This window comes from Crocodylus porosus, unplaced genomic scaffold (genome assembly GCF_001723895.1).
Source record: "Crocodylus porosus isolate Cpor-Errol unplaced genomic scaffold, CroPor_comp1, whole genome shotgun sequence".
In the NCBI taxonomy this organism is placed as follows: domain Eukaryota; kingdom Metazoa; phylum Chordata; order Crocodylia; family Crocodylidae; genus Crocodylus; species Crocodylus porosus.
The window spans coordinates 189,594,302-189,608,232 of record NW_017728906.1 but is presented as its reverse complement, the minus strand read 5'-3'; positions in this window follow the sequence as shown (position 1 = coordinate 189,608,232).

Genomic DNA, 13,931 nt, shown 5'->3' with positions numbered 1-13,931 from the left:
TTTTCCATGTGAGCATTATTTTTTCTTATGGACAACAGATCAAAACCAACCAACAAACAGCACTTTGTTTTTAAAATCATTTTGTATTTCCATAGCTTTCAACCTCCATTTCAGAACTCCCAAATAATTTGCATATCCTTTATATATTATCGGATCAAGGAAAGCAGCCTGAAATACTTTAGGCAAATTACTCAGCTGAAGATGATGACAAAAATGTCAAGTTTTCTTATTGCCATCTTGGAAAAAAATTCAACAGAAAAAGAACGAGGGGGTAAGGAATGAAAAGTAACTTTTAAAAAAGTAAGCTAATTGTATTGCATTCATTTGGTAATACAAACCTTGATGCCATTTATAGCACTCCTGATTTCATGAAGATATAAACAGATGTGTGCTTTGCCTTTTCTGGTTTTGCTGAAATCGCTTACCCACAATTCACCAAATTAAATTCTTGAATCTAAAGAAAAAAAAATGCTGGATTTGTACCATCTATTCCCATGTAAAATCACCTATTGGCAAATGGTGAATTGAAGATTTGTTTTTGTTTCATTCTTCTACATGCAAAATTGTGTAGACTTTAGCAGACACTTGAACCTTATCTGTGAGGTAGTGGCAAGAAATATCATAAAATGAACCAATTAAATCTTTGGTGTAACTCTACTCAAGTAAAACCTATTTATCTGGAAGAAGTCAACCAAGATTAATTTTTCATGGTCATTTAGCATGGTAATGTGCAGGTGAGTAGGTTTTTGTGGGAGAGGATGAGGTGGCAGGGCAGCAGATTTTTCACAACTGTTTTGCAACAGAATAAAAACAATGAAAACTTGGGGTTCAAAGTATTTTCAGTAAAATAAAGTATAATGAAGGCCATGTGGCTTGGAAGGACTTGAAATCCTTTCTTTAAAAAAAAAAGTTTCTCGATCCTTTTGAAGTTCAGATGGAATACGCAAATGCACAGAGGCAAAGGTATTTGCTGAGTCGAACAGTTTTGAATGTTGTAGGTTTAACTGCTGAACTTCATTTAACATAGTTGGAGCCCATATTTCTATCAAAAAGCAGGCAACTGCAAGGGTGCTTAGGAATTCAAGTGCAATGGGTAGTGGAGCTTTGTCTGGGTGCCTGTGGAGGAAGCTTCAACACCACGTGAGTAGGTATGTGATCCTGGGAGAAAACTAGACAATAGAAATGAGGCAGCATGTTGAATGAAAAAAGTGGGGAGATATGAGCAAGGTTGCTTGATTCCTCCTGTATTCAAGAAAGTGTCTGTTTTGTAAGACTGTATACCTGACAAGTAGAGTAATCCAATTAGACACTGTATTTGTGGTTAGTTGCATGGGTCAAAAGGAGTACTAATATGAACATGTTCCTTCCTTGTTCCTCCAGCCTTCAGCTTGCATAGGTGAAATACCAGTGAATTGGATGGAGCCTTCTGCTAGGCACCACTGGATGCTTGAACAGCTGATTCCCTTTGCAGTGTATTTCTTTTTTCCCATCATGATATGACAGATGCTGATTTACACGGGAGTTCACTGGACTTGGGGCTATCACTTTCCCCTGCTTTTCTACATCAGAACTTCTGCTGTTGCTAATCTCATCCATAGCAAAGACTTGTGGGCATGTAATTTGTCATTCCTTTCCTGTTTCTCCTCCTGCACCCTCCTTACTCACTGTCCTCCTGGCAATACCACTACTATTTTCCAGTTTCATTTTGTGGTAAGTCTTTGCCTATCAGTTTCTCTCTCTCTGTGCCAGTACTTCAGGGATGCATTTTAGGCTTAAGAACTCCATATACAAAGGTGTCTAGGTACATAATAATAGGCAGATTGTAACTTTTAACACGGGGGATAAGCAGTTAAATGCTTATATCCTATTAGAAGCCAACAGAAGATAGGTGCCAAACTCAGGTATTTTTGTGAATCCAGCTCCGTACCTAGAGATGCAAATAGATGTCTCCTGGGATTTACAAAAGCATCTGTTACTTAAGCACTTGAGAGCTTGAGTTTTATAGAAAGTTAATGGGAATGAGATTTTGCTATATTGTCTCTTAGGTAGTTTTGAAAAGTTTGACTCTTAGCCTCTCTAGGATCTATATAATTTGGTTATTGGTGTGTACCTCTTGAGTTATTATGAGCTATTCATGTATTAGAGCCCTCACAGACAGGAATATTTTTTAAATTGGGTTGTTTTATTCATAGTACTATAAGCTTACATATTTCATTTGATTAATTCCTTTAGATTTGTACAGATTCCCATTAAAATGAGAGCTCTGTCCCTTGCTCCTTCTTTGTGACCATAAAACAGACACCTCTCGTATGGCGCTCCTTCATCCATCCATCAAACTGTCCACAGCCAGAACCAACAGCCCAGCAGCACTCAGTCTCCTAAATGTTTTCCACCTGAGCCTTCCTGCTCTTTCATGGTTCATGGGGAAAAAAAATGGTGCATGCCCTGAAGGTGAGCCAGCTGAGACGGTTACAAACAGAGGTGGGAATGAAATTCCAACAGGAGAGGCCTCATGGAGAACCCCCTGCCAGATGTCCCATCCTTTGAACAGAGTCAGGGTGTAGTTCAGATGCTTCTGCAAACTGAATATAATACACTCTGATATGCAGGAAGAGTGGTGTTCACAGAACTAGGATCCAGGCTATTTGGGGCTATACCGGTCAGTCTCCCCAGCCTTCTGTCAAAGCGAAAGAAATAAAGTAGAATAAGGGGGGCGGCCTCCCGCCAGCCAGCATCTGCCCACTCATTGCTCCTGCTCCCCCCTTTTTTTGTTTTTTGGTTTTTTCTTTCGGTGCAGCCTGCCTTCCTGGACTGCCCTCCGGGGCCGTCTGCACGGCTTCTGAGCTGCACGGAGCCTAGTGATTCCCTCTGCAGCTGTAAGGTAGCAAACTAAATCTCCTCCGAGGTGTTTTAGTTTGCTGCGCCCCGAAGTCATTTGCTGTGCCCCAAAGTAATTTAAGGTGCATTATGTTGCCAAATTTGCTACAGTGGCTAGAGTTAATGTGCAGTACACCACCTAATTTGCAAATAGCAACACCATTAAAGCGGTGCAAAAGGGCATGTAACTCTCTTTAATGTGTCACCGACAAATGCCCTATGGTGTTTAGTATAAAAGATAAAGAAACCCAATATGAGTAGGGAAAGGAAGAATCTGGACCTGAATTTTAAGTCTTTTTTTTTGGTATATAGCTGACTTCTAAATTCTTCCCACATTTTCCCATCCCTGCATCTTAGATACTCTCCATTTTCCACACTCACTTTGTCCTTCTCTACTTTTCTCTCCTATTCCTTCCTTCCCCTTCTCTGTCCATAGTCACAAGGCAGAGAATAAGGAATAGTATTTCTTTTCTTTTTTGAATTTGCTTTGCAGCTCTGTTTATCAGCATTTTAGTGGATGTCTCGTTTGAAGTTTAACACTTCCTTTGCAAAGTCAGTCAGGGAGCAGTTTCTGGCACTCTAAAATTGAACATCTTAATTCAAAATTAAACTTTTAAAGCAGTTGCTGTCTCTCAAACTTCAATGCTGTAACAGGCTACATTTGCCCTTCTGCCTGCCTCTCTCAAAGGTTTCTCTCTCTGCCAGCCCTTTCTGAGAACTGCACTTCAAAGGACCATCACAAAACACCCCCTCAACTTTGCAGAAGGCTTGGCTGTTTGTGCAGCTCTATTCTCACTTGAAAACCGTTTTTTCACGATGAGGGTTTTCAAGTGCGAGTAAAACTTTTCAACATCCCAGACTCTAGTGAAATGTAGGGAGGTGGTCCTGCTTTGAGCAGGGGGTTGCACAAGATGACCTCCTGAGCTCCCTTCCTACCCTACTTTTCTATGAACCTGTGATTCTATGAGATGGCAAAGGAGGAAACGAGGAGGTTTTTTTCCTGAAGTATAGCCACAAGCAGTTCTTTAAATCTGTGATGCGTGTGTGTATAGTAGTTTTCTTTCCCTTCAGCTCTGGGGCTCAGGAGCACTCCTACAGGGGTTACTTTGAAGCTTCACCTTTCATTCCGACTAAATTAGCATAATTTAATTAGCTCTCAATTTTAACTAAATTTTAAGTGCAACTTTAAAAGTATCCCAAGCAGAGCTTTGCTGCTACGTCAAAAAGAAGTGAGACTGAAGAGATGCAGGTAGAAATATAATCAGTGCTTTCTCTTTTTCTTTCCTGGTATGTCATGACAGCCATTATCCTCCAACTCATGAAGCCACAAAAGCCAAGTACGAAAAGGGACTTATGTGTCTAGAAATTAGAAACAATATATGCTGTAAGCAAATAACTCCAGGCTTGTGTGTCTAGAGAGGAGATTCTGTAGTTATGGAAAAGTAGCAAGTACTTGTAATGGAAGAGAATAGTTGTTCTCTCTTTTATCCTGTGCTGTGACAGTAGGTCACTGACATTCAAAGGCTGTCATTACCCTGCCTTTCTGTTCCCTTCAATTACAATGCCTTATACCTTTGAAACCCAAAGACAAGGTGAAGGGAAAAAGTCAAACAAATTTAGCCTTTAATATAAATGCCACAGTCTAAAGTATGCGGAAGAAACATCAGGGATTATAATATTTGGCTGCAGTTATGGCCTAGGTGGCATAATACCAATAGATTACATTGCTAACTTTGAGACTCCCCTTCTCACTATATCTCAGCCTTACCATTTGCTGAAGCACAGGCTGGACTGTCAAGAGCTGTCCGTGTGAAGCCTAACTGCAGAGTTAACTGTATGCCAAGATTTTTTAAAAAATCCTCTGAAAATCAGGCTTGTGTTTGCTGTGTCTCAGTCTGAGGGAGGTTTAAAAAAAGAAAAAAGATTTATTTACTGTTTGCTTTCAATTACATGTAGACATGTTGGAGTTGCAAATATCATTTGGAAATGAAATGTGGAAATACAGTATTACCATTTTTTTGGTATTATATATTAGGAATGTGTAGGGCTTTGGACAGAGCTTCAGATCCAGAGAAGCTTTGGACGCTTCGGGGGTGGAAGCAGCACATCTGGGTCGAAACGCCGCCTCGTTCGGCTTCCCGAAGCGCTTCGGAGCCGCCTCCAAGATCCATAGGGTATACTGGGGGAACAATAAAATATCTATACCTTTGTTGTTTTTTGTCTGATTTGGATGACATTTTCAGGGATGGTAGATTCTGCAGAAAGGATGAATCTTACCAAGTTTCAAGAAGATCAGTGCAGGGATTTGGGGGGAACAGCACCTCAAATTCCTGAAAGCAAAACTCAACGTCTAGGCGTTACAACATAGCGGGGTGAACACTGCAGGGCTGGTAGCTCGTACTGAGGCCACAAAGCCTGGCAAGCGTCAAGAAGATCGGTGCAGGGGTTTGGGGGGAACTGCCCCTCAAGCTGCAGACAAGCAAAACTGGTGCCATGGGTGCTGTGGGACTGACTGTGTGTGTCCTGGGGCGGAGGGGAGACAGGGCTGCAGGCCCGGCTGCTGAGCTGCTGTGTTCCCAGTTACTGATCAATCAATCATGATTCACTCAGGGACCAGGGACTTGGGGACCAGCTCAATACACAGGACCTCGCTACTACATAACGACATAACGAGCATCAATTAGCACCTACAAACCAGGCTAAGGAGAGGAAAGACTCAATACAGACAATCAACTCCCCCAGGACAGACACCGTCTTGGTACGAGTTTGTCTGTCAGCAGCTAGGGGTGCAGGGCCCCAGACCCTCCCTCCCCACACCGATCGCCTCCATAGCCGGCAGGCATCACAGCAGGGGCCACCATCCCTGCAGCTGTCACCCCGCTGTGCCTTAGCACACAGTGTCAGCCATGGCACCAGTTTTGCTTGTCTGCAGCTTGAGGGGCAGTTCCCCCCAAACCCCTGCACCGATCTCTTTGAAATTTGGCAGGCTTCATGGCCTCAGTAAGAGCTATCAGCCTGGCAGTTTTCTTAACCCCCGCCCACCACCACCCTGGTGTGACACACAGCCGTGACATGAGTTTGGCTTTCCAGAATTTGGGGTACAGTTCCCCCAAAAACCCTGCACCAATATTCTTGAAGCTGCAGGTTTCATGCTCTCAGCAGAGGCTACCATCCCTGCATGTTTCATGCAAATTGGACAAGAGACAACAAAGTTATAGATATTTCATTGATTCCCCATTATACCCTATGGCTGGATCTCCAAGGCGGCTCTGAAGCTTCAGCCAGATCGAGGCAGAAACCTGGTCCAGAGCTCCTGATCGGACCACAGCCATCCAAAATGGCTGGATCCAAAGCTAGATTGGATCACTGCTGACTTGCAGAGGCCTATTATATATAAGAAAAAAATGTCCTCCTGATTTTAAAAGAAGACACCCATGCTTTTATTAATTACTTTTGGATCCTGTGATAGAAAGTACTCTAGAGAGCAAAGTATTAAATAAGTAGGCCCAGATTTGAAAGATCCAGGTGAGCCACTCGAATGTGGCTTTGGATATTCAAAATATATCCAACTCCTGATATAAGCAAGGGCTACACTAAAGCCAGTGAATGTGCCTATGCTAGGGCTGAATTTGGGCTCTGGTGTCTATAGCTACAATATAAATATGGTTTTAGAAATGTGGCACCTGAAGGTTGGGCTGTGTGATGTATTTCTACTAGAACTGTGTTGTTTCAGAGTTGAAACTAGGAACACTGTGTTTCCTAAATATTCCCATGTTTTATTTATTAATATTTTATTGATTCTAAGCAAATACTTTGAGCTATGGTCCCAAACTAGCAAAGCATTTAAGCACATGCTTAATTTTAAGTACTTTGCCTGCTGGAATTAGCAAACCCCTTTCACTGCTTTTTCTTGGTTGGGCCCAAAAGCCCAGTTTAGGCTTAGCTTTACTGCAAACTGTTTTATTTTGTAAGGGATCTTCCACTCCTCCCTGGAATGCCCCTTTTCAAGTTAGTGACTTGGGAAGGGCAGGATAGTTTTTTGACATGTCTTCTCAATACCTGTTCTAGCATGATTTAACAAAACCTCAAAAAGACAAACAAACAGTAGGGCTCATCTTATTTTGTCTGGTTAACACCCTAAAACATCCCTGTAACAGGACTGAGCCCCACAACAGCAGTTGTGACACTGGCTGGTGGCCACCAGCCATGCCTTTAGTGCAATACGTAGGTTATGAAAAGGAAGGCTGTCCTAGGATGGTCCCAGAGTGAGCGCTCTTCTATTATTGGCCCAGCGGGTCCCTCCTAGACCCAGCTGATCCCAGCCGTGCCCTCAGGTTTTAAGTGAGGCTCTTCTTACCCCGTCCATGCCCATCAGAGCACCAGTCACCTTAAGGGCTATCCATGGCCTTATTCCACCCCTACAATCAAGTCCATGCCCCGCAGATGTTACTTTAAATCATCCACTGGGCCTGATGGCCCGCCCATTGATCAAGTAATTCACCTAGCCTGCCTGGCTGCTGGGCCTAGCTAGGCTTTCTTCTTCCTGGGCCCACTAACCTTATCAGTCTTCCATGAGTACGTGCCCCCTTCCAAGCCTTAACCGCTTGGCTCAAACCTTCTTGGCTTGAACCTGCCTATTGTGGCCTTAGATTTCTACTCTCTGAGCCCCTGGCCCTCCCTTGGTTGTTGTAGTCCTAGCCCTCAGCCTCGGCGGGGCCTCTAACCCTATGGCAGGCCACTTCTCAGACTGGTAGGCCTGCCAATCCCCTGGCCTCTCTTTGCTTTCTGTGCCTCTGGCCCTAGTCCTTCTCTAGGCTTTTGCACTCTCAGATTAAGCCTCCTCTGGCCTCAGCCCTCCATTCTCTGGGCCCCTGGCCCTCACACTGGCCCTCTTTCAACCCTCAGCCCTCTGAGTCCCTGACCCCCAGCTCCTTCTGTGCTGTCAGTCCCAAGGAGCTCTTGCACCTGCCACCAGCCAGGGCTGGACCTGCTTGAGGCATCTGCTTGCTTGAGGATGGCCCAAAGCCATGGCTTAATTACCCTGATTAAACCCAAGGAAACCATTAATCCATGCTTAGTTATGCATGGATTAATTACTTCCCCAGGCTTAATTAGGGTAATTAAGCTGCATTTTCAGGCCACATGGCAATCTGGGGCCCCTCAGCCAATCAGAGGCATGGGGTGGGGTGGGGTGGGGTGCTGTGCTCAACTCACAAAAATGGCCACACAATCTGCCTTTGAAATTTGCTGGACACCTCCTTGAGTTTGGTAGACCCCTGTCTATTCCTAAAGAAGCAAGCACTTCCTTGTAGTTTTTTTCCCCCCATAAATATACCTTTCTTCTTTGCTACTGCCTATGGTCTTAAAAGACCAATAACCATCAAAGACAAAGAACATGAAGGAAGGCTGTTCTTCACAAAGGTACATTTATTAAGGCAGATTTTTTTCTTAAGGAAAAGTTTAAAAGTTTCATCCATAAGGCATATTCTATAAATGCATTTAGATTTGTTTTTCCTCTTTTTCCTAATTCTAAACATTTCCCACTGCTTGGCATCCTGCAAAGTAGTCTCATTGATGTGATAAATTAGATTTTATTGCTTTCTGAACAACGATTGGACTTTTTGCTAATCATTTGTAATAAAGCAAATCTTGTTAACTGCGGGTCTGCAAGCAAATCAATGCAAGCAATTTCATTCTGAGAAAGGATTTTTATATATTATATGCAGAAAGCAGCAGAATAGCATTGCTTGATAAAGATAGTAGGAATGGAAAGGACATATAAAGTTTTAAATATGCCTTTCTCTGACACTGCTAATTGCAACCTATGAGTATTGATTTTCTAGCTATGATTTCCCAAAATTGACATCTAATCCTTAATATTTCAAAGAAAGGTGAACCCAGACCTACCACAAAAAATGTCCCTTATGAAAGGGCAGATAAGTTTCTTTGGGTAATAATTTATGCAATGGGAAAAGTATTTGCATTAGTCATCTGTGACCTCAGAAGACCAAGGTCACCAACCAATAAACTGCAATTAACTGTACTTAATTACTTAATTACATTAACTTCAGTTCTTTGAACTGTTATCCATATACATGTTCCATTCTTGATGGCTATGTGCTCCCTACACTTGAAAGAGGTGTTTTCTGGCCAGCAGTATCCACTGGCACCATGCTTTATGTCCTCATGCTCCTTTATATGAAGCACATAAAAGGTCGAGAGTCAGTAATCATCATTCATTACCTATAGCTATAAGGCAGTGTCCGTGTCCCAGACACAAGGATTTAGTTAGTCCATTTTTATCATGGTCATAACATTTCCCAGTATTTTTATCCAATCTCTGTGTGTCTAATGATATGGTCTCCTGTATCCAGGAAACAACCCAGTTCTAGATATCTCACTTGGGTGTGAAAAATTGTTAGCTTCTTAGAGAACTAGACTGTACTGATATTTTGTATTCACCTGTAATTAATTGTTCTGTTTAGCAAAGACTCTTATCAAATTTCACCTTTTGATGAATAAAGCACACTTTGAAGAGAAGGAAGATGGCTGGGTGAGAGCCTTTTCTCTGTAGTTACTCACCTTAATCTTTACTTGGTCTTTTACAGCCCTTCTTGCTCTTTTACTTCCATAGTGAATCATCTTCCCGAAAGTTGTATCTGGTGTTTCAGTAGATTTTTTGCACATAGGCACAGACAATGGCTAATGATGATACATAGGCATTTACAAATACTAACTAATGAGCCTTTGATCTAGTGATTGTTTGAGTACATGGTGTTTCCGTGGTGAGTCACTGACTGGTTGAAGTAAGATTTGGGCACTAGTAAGACTAAGTCACATGATATAGTAGACAGCATTCAGAAGACTTGTATGCTCTTTTTGCCTTTGTTATGGATGTACTGTCTGACCTTGAGCAAGTCATTTAGCCTTTACATACTTCCCTGCCTTCCTACCCTTTCTGTATTTACATGATGAGTTTGAGCACTACATTAATAAGTGTTATGCAAAGTCCTGTTAACTGGTTGGTAAAGTTCCTGCTAACTTGTCCCACTTTCCTAGTTTCTATCAGAGGAGTAAAGTCTTCTGAGCAAAGTGGTGGAGATGCAGGGGTGGAGTTATTTGTCTGGGATAGAAAGGTATAGAAAGCATCTGGTAATTCCATGTCTCACAAATGTCTGCAGAGGAGAGGACGAGGAGCAACAGCAGGGGAAATTTAGGCTGGAGATTAGGGGGAACTTTTTGACTATGTTAGTGGTTAGGCATTAGGACAAACTACGTGGAGAAACTGTTGAAAGTCTGTGCTTGGAAACTTTCAGAAGCAGGTTAGGTAGATACTTGGCTGGGATGGTTTAGTGAGGGATGGTTCTGCCTTGAGCAAGGGGCTGGACTAGATGATCTTGTAAGGTCCCTTCCAAACCTACTCTCCTATGAACTTTGCTGGTTGCCACTTGGGGCTGGGAAGTAGTCGTACTCCTTCCCCCTGTCCCCCTTTGTCCCATGAAGGATACTGAGGTGGCAGTGTCTCACTTCCTCTCAGTATTAAGACCTTTGCCACAGCCAAAGCTGGGAGGAGTTCACTGGGGTGTGTTGCTACTCCTGCTAATACTTAGATGGTCCTGACTTGAGGGTCTTGACAGTCCACTTGAGGGCAGGAAGAGATTTACATTTGAGGGCTTCTGACTGTGTATTTTAAAGGTGATTGCTTTTTTCTTCCAGTCGCATATAAATGCCCCAAACAAAGGTAGAAATCAATAGTGCAGCCTATGGCAACACTGGGATTTGAGCCCAGTCTCCAGCGTCATAACGATAGCAGTCTTTCCAGCCCACAGGCTTTAGAACAAGATTGCGTGAGATGGCCGAATATTCAGCATCAGTTGTTCTGTTGTATCAGTTGTATCTGACAATCTCAGAACTTGGACAATCGATGTCCAAACTCAGACTGAAATGCCTAGCTGAGAGTGGCACTGACTGGTTCACAAATTATCTCAGCTGCCTTTTGTTTTGACATGCAATTTGATTTTTTTCTATTAGCTTCCTACATATTTTTTTTAAATCCAGAATTCCCATAATTTCGTATTTGGCCATAACTAATTTACTATAATGCATCAGGGCTTCAGAGTCATGTTTGTTAGAACGGTGCCTGAGTTATAGCAGCCTTAAATTTTAAAGAAACGGTGGTTATTTTTAGAATTCTGCGTATAAACCAGCAGCATTTCCATTTGCTGCCCAAGGGTGAAAGAGAAGCTGTCACTTTCCTGACAGCACAGACTGTAATGTGTGTCTGTCAATGAATTTTTAAGAAGTTTGGTAAGAGGCAAATGTGAAATGAAAGTACTTTCTTTCTCTCTCTCCTCCCCTTTTAAAGAATGATCCTTTTTGGAAAATTGGTCTACTACAGTAGATCCCAGAAAACATCAGTCTGTGGAAAGGGATTAGCGCTCCGTTCCTGACTACCTTTTCCCTACTGGTTTTGATAGCATTTAGACTTTTGCTGTCTCTCATGGATTTTCACAATAGAGCCATATGACTGTTATATAACACCCAATCAACTTTGCCATAGAAGGTGCTTCTCACCCTAACTTTTTATTTCTTATCTTTGAGATACTATCCAGTATTTTCTGTAGTCTGCCAACACATACGGCATCTTCTGTACTGCTTAGTGTCCTAATATTGTACTTTCCATCTCAAAGAATCAAATAACTATTTTTTAATCCAAAATTCCTTGCAATCCTTATGTTGACACAGCATGAAAAGTCTGCAACAATTTGGTTGAAAGATAAAGTGGATTAAAAGTGGATTAAAAATATTTAAAAAGAAAAGCATAGAAGATATTCAGGTTTTTGAAGAATAAACCTTGGAGAAGTAAGGACATTTTCCCAGTTGCTTAGATTTGGGGAAAGTACAATTTTTCAAAACTAACATAGGTACTTAAGCATATATGCAATAAAGGTTATAGGCCTTTTCAATTTTGTCCAAGTCCAGGTCCAGACTCACAGTCCAAAAATGCCCTTGCAAAGCTGCTGATTAAATCTAGAGATGCCTAAATATGCTAGACACCTCCTTCTATCACTCTGAAATTCCCTAGCAGCCTACAGTTTATGTCCAGATCTGTCCAAGTATCAGCAGCCCAGTATCTGTTTCACACCCATGTAAGTCTGATTGGGATCCAGAAAGTAGGCACTCCTCCACATAAGTCCCTAGAGGGGCCCAGTCCTGTAAACACCTTCAGAGCACAGGAAGCACATGCTGCCAGGACTGAGCGCCTTCCAAAATGTAGAGGTGGCCAGTTACTTTTAAGATGCAGCTGGAGGAAGAGGTGATACTGTTGAAGGCAGCACTACCTTGTATATAATAGCTTTGTGCATGGGGCCCAACCTTTTGGACAGGCATGCCACAAATTAAGCACTGAGTCTTCTCCAAGTACTGCTTGGTCCGTTTCTCTGCTTTATGGCCTCTGCCCTATGCTTCCTGCCAGATCTGTTGCTCTGCTTCCTTCTCCCTTCCCCATCTGCCATTCTGCTGACTGCACCTCCCTAGTCTCCTGCATGCGACACATGGTGGTTGCCCTTGCCACTTGTGGCCTGGGTGCCACAGGTTGGTCACCCCTGGCCTAGTGATTAGTACATGCACCCAGGAAAGGGAAGACCTGGAGTCAATGATCTCCTTGACTTGATGGAGCTAAAACCCACATTTCCTTGTTCCCAGGAGAGAGCCCTAGCTACTAGTCATAGACTAATTTAGATTGGGTGAGGGGAATCATTCACCTGTCCTGTTGAAACTGTGCCACTTGGTAAAGTAGGGAGTCCTAAATTCCAGCTCTTTTCCTTGCACATTGTCTGTATGTTATGTGGTTTGTATTAAACATCCATTGGATAATAGTGTTTGGACCAAGGGCCAGAATCCAGGGCTCTTCCACTTTACATAATTACCCTATGTACTAGGCTACAGACTTAGGCTCCATGTTGGGATCTCTACAGCCTTAGGAATCTCCCATTCCTTGCTGCACAGTTTCACTGGAGAAGGCCTATATCCAGACTAGACTATAGAGTGGTGGCTAGGGCACCTTGATGGGGTGAGGGAGAGATGGGTTTGAACCCCTTCTGGCTGAAGAAGGAATCTGGCCTGGATTTTCCACTATATTGTAAGTGCTTCCCCTTCAGAGGAGCAGGTTCATGGCTGTGGATCCCAAGAGGATGTGGTCGGTCACCTTCCTGTAGTTCTGAGTCAGGTCCCTAAACTCTGAAGGGGACAGAGGCTTGACCCACTCCTCTGTGCATCCCTTCACGTAGATGCACAGGTCATTCCTTCCTCAGCATGCTGGTTATTCTGGATCACACTCTGTAGTGCCTAACTCCTCCCATGCATTGGCTTGTGTGTCTAACTCTGCTTTGATTGTCAGATCTAGCCATTATGAGCCTCTGTTACCTAAGTCCATGGAACCTAGCATCATAAGTCATTGAAGAGGCTTTGAAGTTTCCACCTGAAAGCCTTTGTGGTAATGCAGGATACTTGTGAGAGAAGCTTGTCCCTGCTATGTTATAGCATGATAAGCACAAAACTAAATTGTACTTTTAGGAGTAAGTCTTCATGCTCCTGGGCATTTACTGCTTTAAGATGCTTGTCAATGTAATACTTTCTATATGTTTAATATATCAAATTCAGACATTGTTCAGGTATGCTACACAAACTGGGCTAAATTCATTCTGGATGTAGCACTATTGACTCCGCTCAACTTACAGCAGAGATGAATTGGTTATTGTGGCAAGATCTGATTATTGTTTTTTGATTGTGATAAAGGAAACACTGAATGAAGTGCATAGGCAGAGCAGCACAACGCTTCCATCTCATGCACACACCTCTGTCTAGGTTTGGCAAGTCTAGAGAGGGCAGGAAGCAGGATGGACCCGGTGGAGTGAAGCAGCAGCAATTTCATTCACATGGACTGGAAACGCAACATCTGTCAAGGGAAGGGAAGGGTAACACTTTGAGGACGAGAAACTGTAACAGTTCAGGAGTGGGTAGATACCAGGGAGGGATTAACCTCCCTCCCCCCC